A 15405-nucleotide genomic window follows, 5' to 3' on the forward strand; every position below is an offset into this window, starting at 1 on the left:
TTTTTTTTTTTTTTTTTTTTTTTTTTGAGATGGAGTCTCGCTTGATCACTAGGCTGGAGTGGAATGGCGCGATCTTGGTTCACTGCAACCTCCGCCTCCCAGGTTCAAGCGATTCTCCTGCCTCAGCCTCCCAAGTAGCTGGGACTACAGGCGTGCACCACTACGTCCAGCTAATTTTTGTATTTTTAGTAGAGGTGGGGTTTCACCATGTTGGCCAGGATGGTCTCGATCTCTTGACCTCGTGATCTGCCTGCCTCAGCCTCCTAAAGTGCTGGGACTACAGGCTTGAGCCACGGTGCCCGGCCTGTTATACACTTCTTTCTTACTGCATGCCAGACTGTGCTGAGCATCTTACAAGCATTTAATTTTATAGTAACTCTATGACATAGAACGTATAATTATCCTGTAGTACAAAAGAGGCAGCTGAAACTCAGCGAGGTTAAGGAGTTTGCCCAAGGCCATATATCCAAGGAGTGTGGAGCCAGATGGAGCCTGTGCTATTAGGCTATAAAGCAGGGGAGTGAATTACTATCATGCCTGGCATGTAGTATGGGTTTACTGAAAAGTACCCATTCCCTTTTCTGACCTTCTTTTTCCCCTGTCCCCAGCTTCATAATAAGGCATTTCTGAAGGAAGAGCAAGAAAGTAAGCAAGTCCTTGGAAAACGTTCTACAAGGCTGTCTAAAACATACACCGAGACGGATTTTACCCATGCTTATACAACCTCCTGCTTTGGATATTCAGCTGGATACAAACCTTCAGAATCTTTTCAGTGATGCTGGGTTGATTCTCTTGATTCTACCACCACATTCTACTCTTTGATATTTAACTTCACAGCAACAGTAAAAATAATTATTTTGGGGCATGAATTTTTTAAAACGCTTACCTCCTCAGCAGCTACATCCTCCTGGCAGGGTGGTGTTACTATTTCACGTAGGGCCAGGGCTAGGGACTGGAATTGTGACACAAACTCTCTTCAACCCATGAAAGTCTATGCTTCCAGGAGGTCTCTGGAAAGCTGAAGAACAGTCCAGCTGCATCACTGCTTGGTGGCCAGGCATGTTGGGTCCTCCCCAGGCCTCCTGCTGTGTCTGTATTATCAAACTTGCTGAGGCTCAGCTACACAGCAAGATTCCCAGAGAGTGCCAGTCTCTGTCTTACTGTGAGGGGACAGGAAGGAAGGGAAAGTGAGATCACTTCCTGGTAGGCCTGCCTAAGGCCTAGGGGCTGGGCCATACTCCAGGTCTGCCCATGCCAGGCTGGGCACCTCTGGACAAGGCTCTTCCCCTCAAACCTCAGGAGTCTCAAGTGTGGAATGAAGGGGGAAACTGGGTATCTCTGTGGTGGTTCTGAAACAGGTCTGCAAATTATCTGACATTCCTCCTCTCAGGAGGTAGAGTTTAATTTCAATTTCCCCAAAAGAGCTGGCCTTAGTGACCTCTAACAAATAGAATGCAACAAAAATGATTTTGTGTCACCTCCAAGATGAGGCTATAAAGGGTTACATAGCTTTCACCTGGCTCTCTCTGGGGACACCTGCCTCTAGAGCTTTGAGCTGCATATGGGAAATCTGAGGTGGCCATGCCGTGAGGAAGCCCAAACAAGCCTATGAAGTAACCACAGGGGAGAGGTCCTGAGATGGCCTGGAAAGAGCAGCAGCCGGCCAGCCTCCAGCAGTGCCGGCCCCAAGCTACTCCAGTTCCAGTCACCATCTAACTGCAACTGCATAAAAGATCCAAGCCAGAACTGCCCAGCCAAGCTGTTCCCAAATTCCTGACTCACAGAAACCATGAGATACAGGAAACTATTGCTGCTGTTTTAAACCATTGAGTAACAGGGGTGATGGATTACTCAGGAGTGGATAACCAAAGCAATCTCTAACATTACTTCTAGCTCTGGGGTAAGGGAGGTAAGAGACTTCTAGCTCTGAAGGAAGGGCAGAAAAGCAAGGAAGTCCTTGGAAAACTGCCCATCCCTTCACAGTAGGATAGAGACTGCCACTCTCTGAGAACCGTGCTGTGTATCTGAGCCTGGGCAAGTGTAGATCATACATCCACAGCAGGAGGCCCAGGGAGGACCCAGCATGCCCGGTCACCAAGCAGTGATGCAGCTGGACTGTTCTGCTGCTTTCCAGAGACCTCCATGGAAGCACAGACTTTTATGGGTTGAAGAGAGTTTGTGTCAATCTAGTTCCTCTAGAATTCTATAAAATGCATCTCCAAAATACACTGTGGAAAATGAAAAGAAGCAAGAGATTATCTCTATAGTATTCATCCATTCCTTCAGAAAAATTTTACTGATCCCTCAGTGTATACTGGGCTTGGGACTAGATGCCACAGATACAAAAACAGTAAGATACCATTGTACACGTGAGGGAAGTCCATGGTCTAGTTAGGGAGCTCAGTTCATAAACCTACAATTTTTAACCACTGGTAGTAAGGGGGCACAAATCACAATTATCAGAATCACTACAGGACAGTTTCTAATAGTAATTCTAATAAAGCCAGGTGGGGAGACCTGGTGGGGGATTATTATTATTCTAATAATGCTGGGTGGGGAGACCTGGTGGGGGATTATTATTATTCTAATAATGCTGGGTGGGGGGACCTGGTGGAAGATTATTATTATTCTAATAATGCTGGGTGGGGGGACCCAGGGTGTGCTCTCTAGCTAATGATCACTGTCCTCATCAGTTGCTGTTACTGATGGTTGGGTATCACAGTCCACACACATGATGAGAGAGAGGAGTTTAGAAACCACTTCTGTTTACACATCTAAGTATGCCAGGCAGAGGGCACAGCATGCAAGAGGCAAGGGGAGCCTGCTGACCAGAAAGACCAGTAGAGCCGTGGGGCTGGGGAGCGGTGAGAGGGAGAGGAGGTGAGTGGAATGACAGTCACTGGGGCCTTTCAGGGTCTTGAGGGCCAAGACTTTGAATTTTGTTCTGACTTTGATTTTACCCTTAATATGTGAATGCTTCCCTTCCATGCCAATATTCAGAGGCTTCTCACTAGTGGAGGGTGAGTGAAGCCCTTCAGACAGTGAGGGAGTCTCTTCACACACTGCTCAGACACTGCACTGTGTGTCCATGGCCACTGTCAGCAGTGGTTGGGGCCCTGCTGTCTCCAGCTGCAGGAAGGATGTCCTTCCATCCTTCCTGCTTCCTGACAGAAGTAGGGTTCCAAACCCAGAACTCGCTACATAGGTAAATACTGGTTGAACAACAGCCTCCCTTGGAACCTGGAAGAGCAAGCCAGGGACCATCACTACTTGAGCAGAGTGTAGATGTCATCCGTACCTCTGGCCCACATTATCACAGTTTACATAAGGTTCCTAAGCCCTTGGTTGTTCAGTATTCCAGGCCTCGACCCCACACCTCCAGATACTGAGTCTTCATGGGACTGCCAGCCCCCTGTGAACAGTCCTGTGTAACTCCTGGTGGCCCATGGCATAGGCCCCTTAGCCTGAGTCCCCCTTCCTCTTCCCTGACCCACCAGAAGAGATGAAGTTTCCTTGTCTGCCACCTGTAGCACCTTGACTTCTTCCTAATAATAACCACAGTCAAAATTCATTCAACAGTCATTCAACAAATACACACAGAAATGTCCCGTGAGCCAGGCATGATGCTGATATATTTGCTCATTATCTGCCGTTCCAACTGATTCCAAGAGGGTAGGTACCCTGCCTTTCTTGTTTGTCACTGTGTCTTCGAAATATAGCACAGCTCCTGACATACAGATTTTAATCACTCAGTGACTAAATAACCACCTGAGTCCTGGCTCCTGACCAAATAAATAATAACAATGATAAGAGTAAAACAAAACAAAAATGTATTTAAAATTAATTTATTTAAAATTTAATAAAATTTTAAAAAAATGGCTCCCACTTATGGGGTGAATACACTGTGTTCAAACATGCTGGCATGTCTGGGGTGCTGAGTGTGCATTTTCATGGTTGTACTTGGGGCATCCCACAGCACAGTTGTACTTTTACAGCATAAAAAGTACTTGGGGCGCTGGATGCGGTGGCTCACGCCTGTAATCCCAGCACTTTGGGAGGCTGAGGCAGGCGGATCATGAGGTCAGGCGTTTGAGACCAGCTTGACCAACATGGTGAAACCCCGTCTCTACTAAAAATACAAAAATTAGCCAGGCATGGTGGTGCACACCTGTAATCCCTGTTACTCAGGAGGCTGAGGCAGAAGAATCGCTTGAACCCGGGAGGTAGAGGTTGCAGTGAGCCGAGATCATGCCACTGCACCCTAGCCTGGGCAACAAAGCGAAACTCCATCTCAATTTAAAAAAAAAAAATGTACTTGGGGCATCCCAAAGGACAGCTGTACATTTACAGTTGTAATTGTGAACTTCAGCAATATTTGATACTGTATCCCAGTTCATGCCTAAGCAGAAACACTAGAGGCCTGGTGTGCTCTCTCAAGATTCTGGCATCTGAGAGGCTGGTGGCCAAGGGAGCACAGTGGCCCACAACACTTTGGGTTCTCTCTAGACCAGTGTTCTTAAACTTTAAGGGTCACAGACACATTTGAGTCTGAGGGAAGCTACGGATACTTTGCCCAGAAAAGAATATATTCTCTGCGTGTGTGTGTAACCATACCTATGATTACAGGGGGCTCTTAAAGCCCTAACGCCTACCCATAAGCCCTAGCTAAAAACCCCGGCTCTAGACATCACATAACCCTGCATTCTTAAGGTCTGGAGGCTCTGGCCCTCAACTCTCCCAGCACAGCTGGAACAGAAGCCTTCCTAAAATGGCCTTGGCCAGAAAAACAGTCCTGGGAGCTGACTGCTGCATCCTAGTCACTGCAGACATCTGCACCCAGGGGATTCTCAGGGACCCTGAGTCAGAACAGGTCACAAGATGGGTGGCTTGGAAAGTTGCTATGGCAAGGCCCTGAAGCCTTGCTGATAAGCACCCGAATAGTTACAACCTCAAGGCAGCTTCCCTCCAGATGAGACCCTTGCTATGACAACAGTGAAAAGGACTCTTAAGAGAGGTGCTGGAGGCAGAGCAGAGGCCAAAAGAGGGAATTCAAAGGAGCTGGAAATCCCCTAGACTCCCAGGACTACTAGTACCTGGAGAAATAAAGGCTGGATTTTCTGCCCCAATTGCAATGAGACAGAGCTGAAAGGGGTGAGGGGTGGGAACGGGGAGGCAAGTAAGCTATGGATCAGAGCCTGTATGAATTGGGGCTCCACCAATTGCTAGCTGTATAATGCTGAGAAAAATCACTTAACATCTCTGAGCCTCAGTTTCTTCTTTTGTAAAACAGAGATATCAACCCCCAACCCTTAGGGTTGTTGTGAAATTAAAGGAAATTCATGCATAAGTTTTTTGAGTCCTTTCCTCCTAGGAATCTGAAAAGGTAAGGAATGAAGGAAGTATAGGATGATAGTTGAGAGCTCACTCTAGTCTCAGACGAAACCTGTTAGGCAAAATTCCTGACCTCTCCGAACCTCAGGGTCTTCAACTGTGAAACGGGGACAATGATACTTTGTAAGGTTCTACTGGGATTGGAAATAATGGATGTATAATGCCTGGCTCACACGACCAGATGCTCAATAAAAGGTGGTGGTTACTATTATCAGAAAGGCAAAGCTAAATTCAAGAAGTCGTTTTGGTGTAGCTGAAAAAATAGAAGATGTGGAGCTAAAAAAAGCTCAAGTGAAATCTTGGTTATGCAACTTTCCAGCTCTGGTACATAGGCTAAATGATGTAATCTCCAAAGGCCTCAGTTTCCTCCTTGGTAAAACATGGATAATAACAGAAACTACCTAATTAGACACTGGATGTAAAGGTTTAGCCCAGCATTGGCACAAGAGCACTCATCCATATGCTATAAACCATATTCTTTGAGTTTACACAACAGCTCAGGGTATGACTGATGGCTTCCTGTGACCTGGGCAGATTCTTTAAATTGTTTTCAGTTTTACTAAGGTATAAGTGACAAATAAAAATTTTACATATTCACACTGTGACATGATTATCACAATCGAGCTAATTAACATATCCACCACCTCACACAGTTACTTTTTGTGGTGAGAATACTTAAGATATACTCTCTTAGCAAATTTCAAGTATAAAATACCGTATTATTAACTGTAATCATGCTGTACATTAGGTCTCCAAAATTTATTCATCTTATAACTGCAAGTTTGTACCGTTTGATCAACATCTCCCCATTTCCCCAACAACCCTTCTACTCTCTCTGAGTTCAACTCTTTTAGATTCCACATATAACTGAGATCCTGTAGTATTTGTCTTTCTCTGTCTGCCTTATTTCACTTAGCAAAATGTCCTCCACGTTCAACCATGTCTTTGCAAATGTCAGGATTTTCTTTTTTAAGGTTAGATAATATTCCTGTGTGTGTATGTGTGTGTGTGTGTATGTGTGTGTGTATGTGTGTGTGTATGTATGTGTGTGTGTGTTGATTACCATAGTATTATAATTTTTTTTTTTTTGAGACATGATCTCACTCTGTCAGCCAGGCTGGAGTACAGTGGCATGATCACGGCTCACTGCAGCCTCAATGCGATGCTTGGGCTCAAGTGATCCTCCCACCTTAGCCTCCTGAGTAGCTGAGACTACAGGTGCATGCCACCATGCCTAGCTAAGTTTTGGATTTTGTTTTTCTAGAAACAGGGTTTCGCTATGTTGCCCAGGCTGGTCTCGAACTCCTAAGTTTAAGCAATCCACCTGCCTCAGCCTCCCAAAGTGCTGGGATTACAGGTGTGAGTCACCATGTCCAGTCTATAATATTTGAAATCAGGTTGTGTGATGCCTCCAACTTAGATCTTCTTGCTCAAGATTGCCTTAGTCATCTGGGGTCTTTCATGGTTCCACAGGAATTTTAGGATTATTTGTTCTATTTCTGTAAGCAATGCCATTGGAATTTTGATAGGAATGGAATTAATTCTGTAGACCGCTTTGGGTAGTATGGACGTTTTGACAATATTGATTCTACTGGGCAGATTCTTTACATGGCTTGGTTTGGACATAGCCTCAACTCTTTCCAGAACTAGGCATTAGAGATCTTGTTCAGCCAGGCAGGATTCTCATTTTTTACTCTGTCCACTGGCTTCACTGGCTCCTCTCAAAGGAGTTTTCCTCATGGCCAGGAGACAGGGAGTGACTTCAGTGTCCATGGCAAATCAGATCAGGGGGTGTCTTTCCGGCAGAAGGAATAACTATGTGCTTCCCTGGGGGCATGGCCTGCCCTCCTTGCTGAGGTGCAAAGCCAAGTAGCCTGGGAGATGAGCAGGCACACTCCTAGCTGCCAAGCAGTTTGCCCAAATGGTGGGAAGGCAGCTGCCCTGTTTAATGCACCCGGGGAAAAGGACTGATTGAGAATAGTGCTAAATGGGCGCGCTGGCCCCAGGATTCAGTTCTGGACCATGTTTTGGTTGTCTGAGGGCTCTGTACAGGATTTTCAAGGTTTGTAAGAGAATAGCTGCCCCTTGATTCCTCTGCATCCTCTGCCCTGTCTGAAAGATCTGAAGGGGCACCGCAGAATGGCAGGCATTACACACAGAAGTCAAAGAGCATGGACTCAAGACTCCGGCCCTTCTCCTTCTTCCTAATTGTGTCACTACCAGTAAACAGTTCCACCTCTTTGAGTCTCAGTTTCCTCATCTATCAAATGGAGATAATATATATGTACTTCATAAGATCAAACTAAATGAGGCTGAGAAGGATGTAAGTGCTTATCACGCCTGGCACATGGCTTAAATAATAGTTTTAGCAGCTTTGCCCAAGCACTCTTTCGTCGTGCGTGTGGCCAAGCACATACCTGGCCTTCAGTCTGTGTTTGCTCCCTCCCCTCTGTAGACTGGTCCTTCTTGGCTGCAGGGAGAGAGAGCTGTGAGACTGATCCTGAGGCTAGGGCTTCTTCACTACTTTCATCCCAGGGGATAAGCTGCAGTGACAGGATGCACTTAATATGTGCTTGAGGATTTCAACAAATCCTTACATGGCAAACAAAACAGAGAGATTTCTCTGGAAGCCCTAGCTGGGCATGTAAAATATCTATGATATTTTGAGATATCATGATGATATCTCATGAGATGAGAGAAAAGAAGAGTAATACTTACTATCTTCATGTAATAGATAAGGAAACGGAAGCTCACAGGTGTGAAGTGACTTGTCTAAGGCCACCTGTACACTCTGCTTTACACTGGGTGCCCCTCCCACCCACCCACCCAGCACCACTTCCTCTTCTCTCCCCAAGGAGGCTATCTTATCTCAGACTTCGGGCTCTGTCCTCTGCCTTCTTGAAGGTCTGAGGGAAGGAGAAGCACAGGCGCTAAGAAGAGAGGTGAAGAAGAGAGGGAAGGAGGAGCACAGGTGCTAATAAGAGAGTGGGCCAGGCACAGTGCGGAACTCTCTCAGTCCCTTACCCAAACTGGAGCTAAACAGTCTCCTTCCTAAGCCTGACTCACAATTCTTCCCTGCTTAAAACCCTCCAGTGACTTTCCATTCAGAGCCATCAGGATAAAGTTCAGATTCATTCATGGCCACCTCCAGACTCCACTCCAGCCAGGGCACCCCCTCTGCACTGTGTTCAGCCCACGGAAATTCCATGGAGTGCTGCACCCCCCAAGCCTCCAGGCCTTCGCCGTGCTTCTCCGCAAGCCCCCAGCCTCTCCCTGTCCACTCTTCTCCAAGTCATCTCCTGCATACCTTTCAAGCCTCAGCACCCTCTGCCCACTAGCCCTCTGGACCTAACACAGACTACTGCTACTAGTCTACTGTCAGCCATACCCATAAGCTTCCTGAGGGCAAGGACTGTGCCACTTCTGCTTTGTTATCTGGTGTCCAATTTATAGAAGATGCTCCATAAATATCTGCTAAATTAATGTAAAAATGAAAAAACTTTTCCTGGCTGAGGCAGGAGTATAAACTGAGCTGCACCAGACACAGCTGCACTGTGCCCCTACAGTGCTGAAGAGAGAGAAAATCACAAGACCTTCTCTCTCTCATGCAGCTTTCAGTTCTCACACCATCCTTAGCTTATGGACAGATGCACAGTGGATTCCGCAAGCTCTTCAGAGTGAAGTGCTCATCCCCAGGCTCTTTAGCCTCCTTATGAAAATTCCAGCTGTGGAGAAGGTCCACGTGGGTGTAGGCCAATCCAGAATAGCCTTCAATTCTAATACCTTAACAACTACATCCATGGATGCCGATGGATGCCCGGTGGGTAAAAAGATCTTTGTGGACCCGGTACTTCCAACTTGACAATTCAAAGAAATGCAGCAGATTTGTTGATAAATACTGCTGCTTTAGGTAAAAAGTCGATTATTATGCTACCCTGAGTTTAAAATTATTAACTTATGCCAGAAACACTTAGACATCATAAACTATGGACATTGACCCAAGGTGGCCATACTGCCAGGCGGGCCACTTGTGCTTTGTGAATGGCAATTTGTTCTCAGCTGGAGGGACTGCATCTTCATCCCTTCTCACCAGACTACTGGGATGAACCCATTTCTTTGGGTTGGGTTTTGCCTGCTTTTGCTCCTCTATTACAGCATTAAAATGAAAATTCCCATAATGTGCCCTGGTCTTTGTGAAAACAGCGTTACAGAAAACACTTGGCGGAGAAGAAAGCTGGCACCAGGCCCAGCGTTGCTAATAACTCCTGTGTATGACTGCACCTGCTTAAGTACATGGCCGGGAAACCCATCCCCTCCTAAGCCACCAGAGGTAGACTGTCTTTCTGATGCTATTACAAAAAACTGCCTGCAAATGGAATCTTGACTGTGAAATTGCAGCGTGATGTTATGTATATAACTTCTGAAAAGAGCCATCCTGCTTTTTCTTCAGAGGGTCAAAATCTCCCACTAATTTCGTTTGGAACTTATGTATTTTCTTCCTTCAACCAGAAATAAAGATATTCAGGCAAAAATGTGTGCTGCTCTGGCAGTAGAGTATGAACAGTGCCACTACCTACCTGGTTTAATTTCTTTTTCCTGCTTGCATCTCTTCAGATTTTCCACTGTTGACTAATCAGTATGGGAATTCTAAGGAATCAGAAGAAAAGCAAGAATTAGAGCCAGACATACTCCGGGATTATAAATTGAAACAATCTTTTGGGAAGACAAGTTGACAATACCTATTAACATGTTAAATGTGCACACATATCCTTTGGGGTGAAATTCCTGGACACGTCACATTCCTGAAATGTCCAGGAATTTATACTACAGATATATTTACCTAAGTAAAAAGATACTCAGTGAAACATTGTACAGTAGCAAAAGCAAGGGGGGAAAACAACTTAAATGTCTATTAATAGAAAAACAGTTAAATTATGGTGTATCAATACCATGAGAAACTAAACAGCTATTTCAAAGAATGAAGGAGATTTCATTGTACTGATATGGAAAATGTACATGCTTGATTGTTAAAAGTATATTATAAAATTGCATATATTATCTTTTAATTTTAAAAAATCGTTACTTTTTTTAATTTAATTTTTTTTTTTTTTTGAGGGGTCTTACTCTGTCGCCCAGGCTGGAGTGCAGTGGCCAGATCTCAGCTCACTGCAAGTTCCGCCTCCTGGGTTTACTCCATTCTCCTGCCTCAGCCTCCCGAGTAGCTGGGACTATAGACGCCCGCCACCTCGCCCGGCTAGTTTTTTGTATTTTTTAGTAGAGACGGGGTTTCACTGTGTTAGCCAGGATGGTCTCGATCTCCCGACCTCGTGATCCGCCCGTCTCGGCCTCCCAAAGTTCTGGGATTACAGGCTTGAGCCACTGCACCGGGCCTACATTTTTTTAAATTTTAAGAGACAAGGTCTCACTCTGTCCCCAGGCTGGAGTATACTAGTGCGATCATAGCTCACTGTAGCCTTAAACTCCTGGCCTCAAGCAGTCATCCACCCTCAGCCTCCTGAGTAGCTGAGATTACAGGTGTGAACTACTGTGTCCAGCTCAAATGTGAACGTGATTATTTATGTTTAGAAAAAAGAAAAAAGTACAGCATTTGTGTACATGCACATTTTTAAAAAGTATACATACTTTACACTTTAAACAATTTTCAGTATACATAGAAAAGAGCAAACCGCAACCAGTGGTTCCCCCTGGGAAATTTCTCTCTTTCGAAAAAAATTCATCTCTTTTGAGAAACTATGAGAAAATAAATGAAAGACTTTCACTTTGTACATTATCTATTTCTGTTTTGATTGAAAACTTTTAAAGAGGCATGTAAAACTTTTAAAGAGGCATGTGTAACTTTCACATTCATTACACATGCTATGCAAAAAATTCTATATCTAGCTAACATATCAAGTGTGAGGGCAAAAGATATTTTCAAACAAAGACTGGGCAAGTTTACCATTCACAGGCCCCAAGAATACTCTCCAATAGAAAGGAAACTGAATACAGAAAATAAGTGAGATTTTTAGAATCAATAATGAGCAAAGGAAGGAATAATCCAGCACCCTTCTTTCCTCCCTCTCCCTCCTTTACTCTTGGTATAACTGACTCCTCTTCTCAGTTTTTTTTTTTTTTTGAAATGGAGCCTCACTGTGTCACCCAGGCTGGAGTGCAATGGCACGATCTTGGCTCACTGCAACCTCTGCCTCCCGAGTTTAAGCGATTCTCCTGCCTCAGCCTCCCAAGTAGCTGGGACTACAGGCACATGCCACCGCACCAGGCTAATTTTTGTATTTTTTTTAGTAGAGACGGGGTTTCACCATGTTGCCCAGGCTGATCTTGAAATCCTGACCTCAGGTGATCCACCCGCCTCGACCTCTCAAAGTGCTGGGATTACAGGCATGAGCCACCGCGCCCAGCCCTCTTCTCAGTTTCAATACCACCGTTTCAAGGAAGACCTCAGCCACACTCTCCTCTTTCTCTCCCCCTGCTTATTGACTTCTTAAAGCCACCAGTTGTACTTGTAACTTCATGCAGGTAAAGGCCATGCCTGTTTTATTTAACATCATCCACCTATCACCTTGCTCAGTGCCTGGCGGGTATTAGGTTCTCAACAAATACTGGCTAAATACGTGAAAAATTTATTGAAGGCTCAGCTCAAACGCTACTGCTCCTCCAATTTCTTAGGCTTTCTACAGGACTCTGTCCCCATCTTGGGGCATTTTCACAATGTGTTCATGTTATCTGAGTCTTTTTTTCCTGTCCGGCTGTGAGCAACCTCAAAGTCTTATATACCGTGACATTCCCCATAGCACCTTGCAGGATGCCTAACACATAAAGGGTTCTCGGCAGTAGACGAATCCATGCACACGCACAGGAAAGTACAAATGACGGCCGCAGGCTCTAACCAACTGCAGATAGTAGTGACTAGAGCCCAGAACACAAGCACCTTTGAGATATGCAAACAAACATGAGACTCTGCCCAGGGAGAAATTAAAATTAGAGCTAAACTTGAAATACAGCGGTGTGGGTGGGGGGATTGGGAGACAGGCCCTTATTCAAAAACAGAGAAGTGAAATCACTGAGTGATGATTTATTTTAAGTGTGTTTTTCTGTACTATCTAGCTTTTCTTCCCTTAAACATATTCTAATTTTGCAATCAGAAAAAAAAATCCACAATAAATGTTATAAAAACAAACCAACGGAAAATCAGTGGTGATTTTAGACTACAAAAGTCACCCATCCCTCTGTTTCCTTACTACAACTTTGGACTTCAGATTCAGGGCCCTCTCAGGTGGGGCCCATACATTTTGTGAGGAAGTGTTCTTTCCTCTGAAGCCACAGGGGATAGGAAGGTGCCAGAAATGAGTGCTTCAGCAGGGGCAGCTCTCAGTTGCTCCCTAATGCAAATGCTGGCAAAGCTCCCAGAGTCAGGAACTGTAGGGAGAGAGCAGAAGGAATCAACCCAGTGCAAGATCAGGACTTCCACAAGATGCTGATCCAGTGTCTGGCATTTTAGAGCACTTGTGCATATTTCTTTTGCAGTACTTTTCACATGCCATTAAAATTATTCACTCCTCTGCCTATCTTCCCTTGATGGACAGAGAATTCCACAAGACCAGAGGCAGTGTCTTTACCCTGGTCCTCTAGCCCAGTGCTTAGTACTAACAGGCTCTCAACGTACATTTATGGAATGTTAAAGGCCACACTGATAAAGTACTAAAACAGTACTAAAACTGGCCTAGGTCCCTGGGACATAGTAAGAATACACCAAATACTTTCTTCAGTGCCATGAAGGGCCATTATTCAGTTCTGAAGAGCCAAGCTAAAACGTGTAATTTCTTGAAAGATTAAAGAGACTTTTTAGGAAAAGGGGCTTCCTCCAGTAAGAGCGGATGCACTATGTGTTCTAATCTGCAATTCATAATCAGTCAGCATAGGTGCCGACGGCAACTTCCAAAGAAACCACTCTTTGAAGGAGCAGTACTCCAAGTTTTCCTAAGGCATTTCTGAAGGATTTCCAGGAGGTAGTGAGCTCAGCCTAGGGTCATGATTAATAACCTGTTTCCCAGAACTTGAGATTTTCCACCTCAGTCTCCACTTAGGAATTCCTTCTGGCCCTTCGTGAAAGCACTTGGCAGAGTTAATTGGGCCAGTTCAGCTTCTTGTCTGTCACACCCAGCACATGCTACCAGCTTCTTCCTTAAGTGGCTGGGCCAGGGTCCTCTGGTCCCAAGAGAACAGCACCCACTTCTGCTTTTGGCCTCAGCACTGGCTGCCTGATGTGAGGTTCAGCACCACTTGACTGGGTGACAGGAAATAATGTTTGAAGAGCCAACATGGCAGCTCCAGGGTCCATCACAGGGGTTTCAAAATGATGAGTTCAAAGATAACTTCCAGTTCCTCATGCAAATGCCATCCTATGTCTGAGGGGGCAGATGCCTGTGTACACTGGCTGACATTCTCTTTCTGGAAATTGAGAGCAGCTAATCCTAAGCATGTATTTTTGTACCAACTAAGTGCTTTATGAGCCCTATCTCATTTCATCCACATGGTACCCCTTTGAGGTCAGTATGACTGTGACCCCCCACTTGCCAGAAAGAGAAGTAGGTTCTGTAAGGTGAAGTGATCAGTCTAGGATCTCCCGGCTAGGAGGTGGTGAAAGCAGAGCTCTTACCTGCTATCCCTTTCCAATTTCTCACCAAACTCTAGATTGTCTAAACTGAAAGAGATGGTGGACACCAACCAGATGCAGGGTTGCAAATTCCCACAGGGGCCAGGGGCCAGGGAGGAGACTAGAGGGCACAAGTGATGGGGCAGGGGAATGCACAAATGGTAATGAACTGGAGAACACACCTGCCTAAAGGCATTCAAATTAAAACCAAAACACTACTCTGACTTCTGACTCAAGTTCACTCATCACCATTTAACAGATGGAGTGACTGAAATCTAGGGAGGTGACATGAAAAAGGCACTGCAGTACGGTGAAATATTCAAGGACTTCGGGGATAGCCAGCTCTCATTGGGAACTCAAGCTCTATCCCCTGCCAGCTGTGAGACTCTGGGCAATCCACTGCACCTCTCTGTGCCTTTCTCATGTGTACAATGGAGATGATCTCTGCCTCACATCATTGCTGTGAAGATTAACAGAAGTCAGCATATCCAAGATGCCCAGCCCTGTGTGTGACATTTATTTCAGGAAGATACAAAAGCCAAATAAGATCTCTGGATATGTCTTTTCCACAACCTACCTCCACTCCCAAGATGCCCTAAACTCACTGCCCAGAGTGACTGCGGTGGGGCAGATCAGGAAACACACACTGATAACAGGAGCAACTTTGACACACAAAACAAGAACTGAAAGCCACCCTCATCTGGTACATGAAGGCCTAGTTGAGGAGTGTGAGGCATTCCGTATTTCCACTCTCCACTTCCTGGCAGGGACCACAAAATCTAGGTACCCTCCTTCCAGAATGTCACCTCCTCACCACTACCTTAGGAAAAAGGATGCCTTTTTTGATTACCCCAAATCTCAAGATCCTGGGGGGGCTGGGATGAAGCAGAGGGGGCCCTGGCCTTCCCACTGCCCATGCCCATGGGTGGGTCCATGGCAGCAACAGTCCACCTTCGACGGGATGAAATGCTGGGGAAGACTGCAGCTTTAAGAAGTGCCAAGGGACCCCATCTCTACTACAAATACGAAACTTAGCCAGGCGTGGTGGCAGACGCCTGTAAACCCAGCTACTCGAGAGGCTGAGGCAGGAGAATCACTTGAACAAAAACGGGAAGCGGAGGTTGCAGTGAGCCGAGATTGTGCCACTGCACTCCAGCCTGAGAGACAGCGTGAGACTCCATCTCAAAAAAAAAATAAGTGCCAAGGGCCTTTGAGACCCCTCCTGTTAACTAAAACCTTAATTCAAACAAATAGTTTCTAAATACCACAACTTCCTGAGGATTAGGTCTCTGATGCCCTTAAAGATAAAAAAAAAAAAAAAAGAGAGAGAGACAGAGAAA

The 15405-nt window shown here is 45.4% G+C and overlaps 1 protein-coding gene across 7 annotated transcripts in view; it reads right to left on the reverse strand.

Annotated features, from left to right (window-relative positions):
- Positions 1-15405, reverse strand: part of PKIG (cAMP-dependent protein kinase inhibitor gamma) — a 94601-nt gene that overhangs the window by 19289 nt on the left and 59907 nt on the right. For 6 of the 7 annotated variants that reach the window (XR_001886716.1, XR_001886717.1, XR_001886715.1 and 3 more), the window contains one exon: positions 9969-10038. The gene's annotated coding sequence lies outside the window, so the exon portion shown is untranslated. Of the gene's footprint in view, positions 1-886; positions 1075-9968; positions 10039-15405 lie in introns of those variants that run through there. The other variant, XM_017878009.1, reaches the window with a different exon arrangement.

The sequence above is a fragment of the Rhinopithecus bieti genome, unplaced genomic scaffold (assembly GCF_001698545.2).
Source record: "Rhinopithecus bieti isolate Rb0 unplaced genomic scaffold, ASM169854v2 scaffold_10347, whole genome shotgun sequence".
Lineage (NCBI taxonomy): Eukaryota > Metazoa > Chordata > Mammalia > Primates > Cercopithecidae > Rhinopithecus > Rhinopithecus bieti.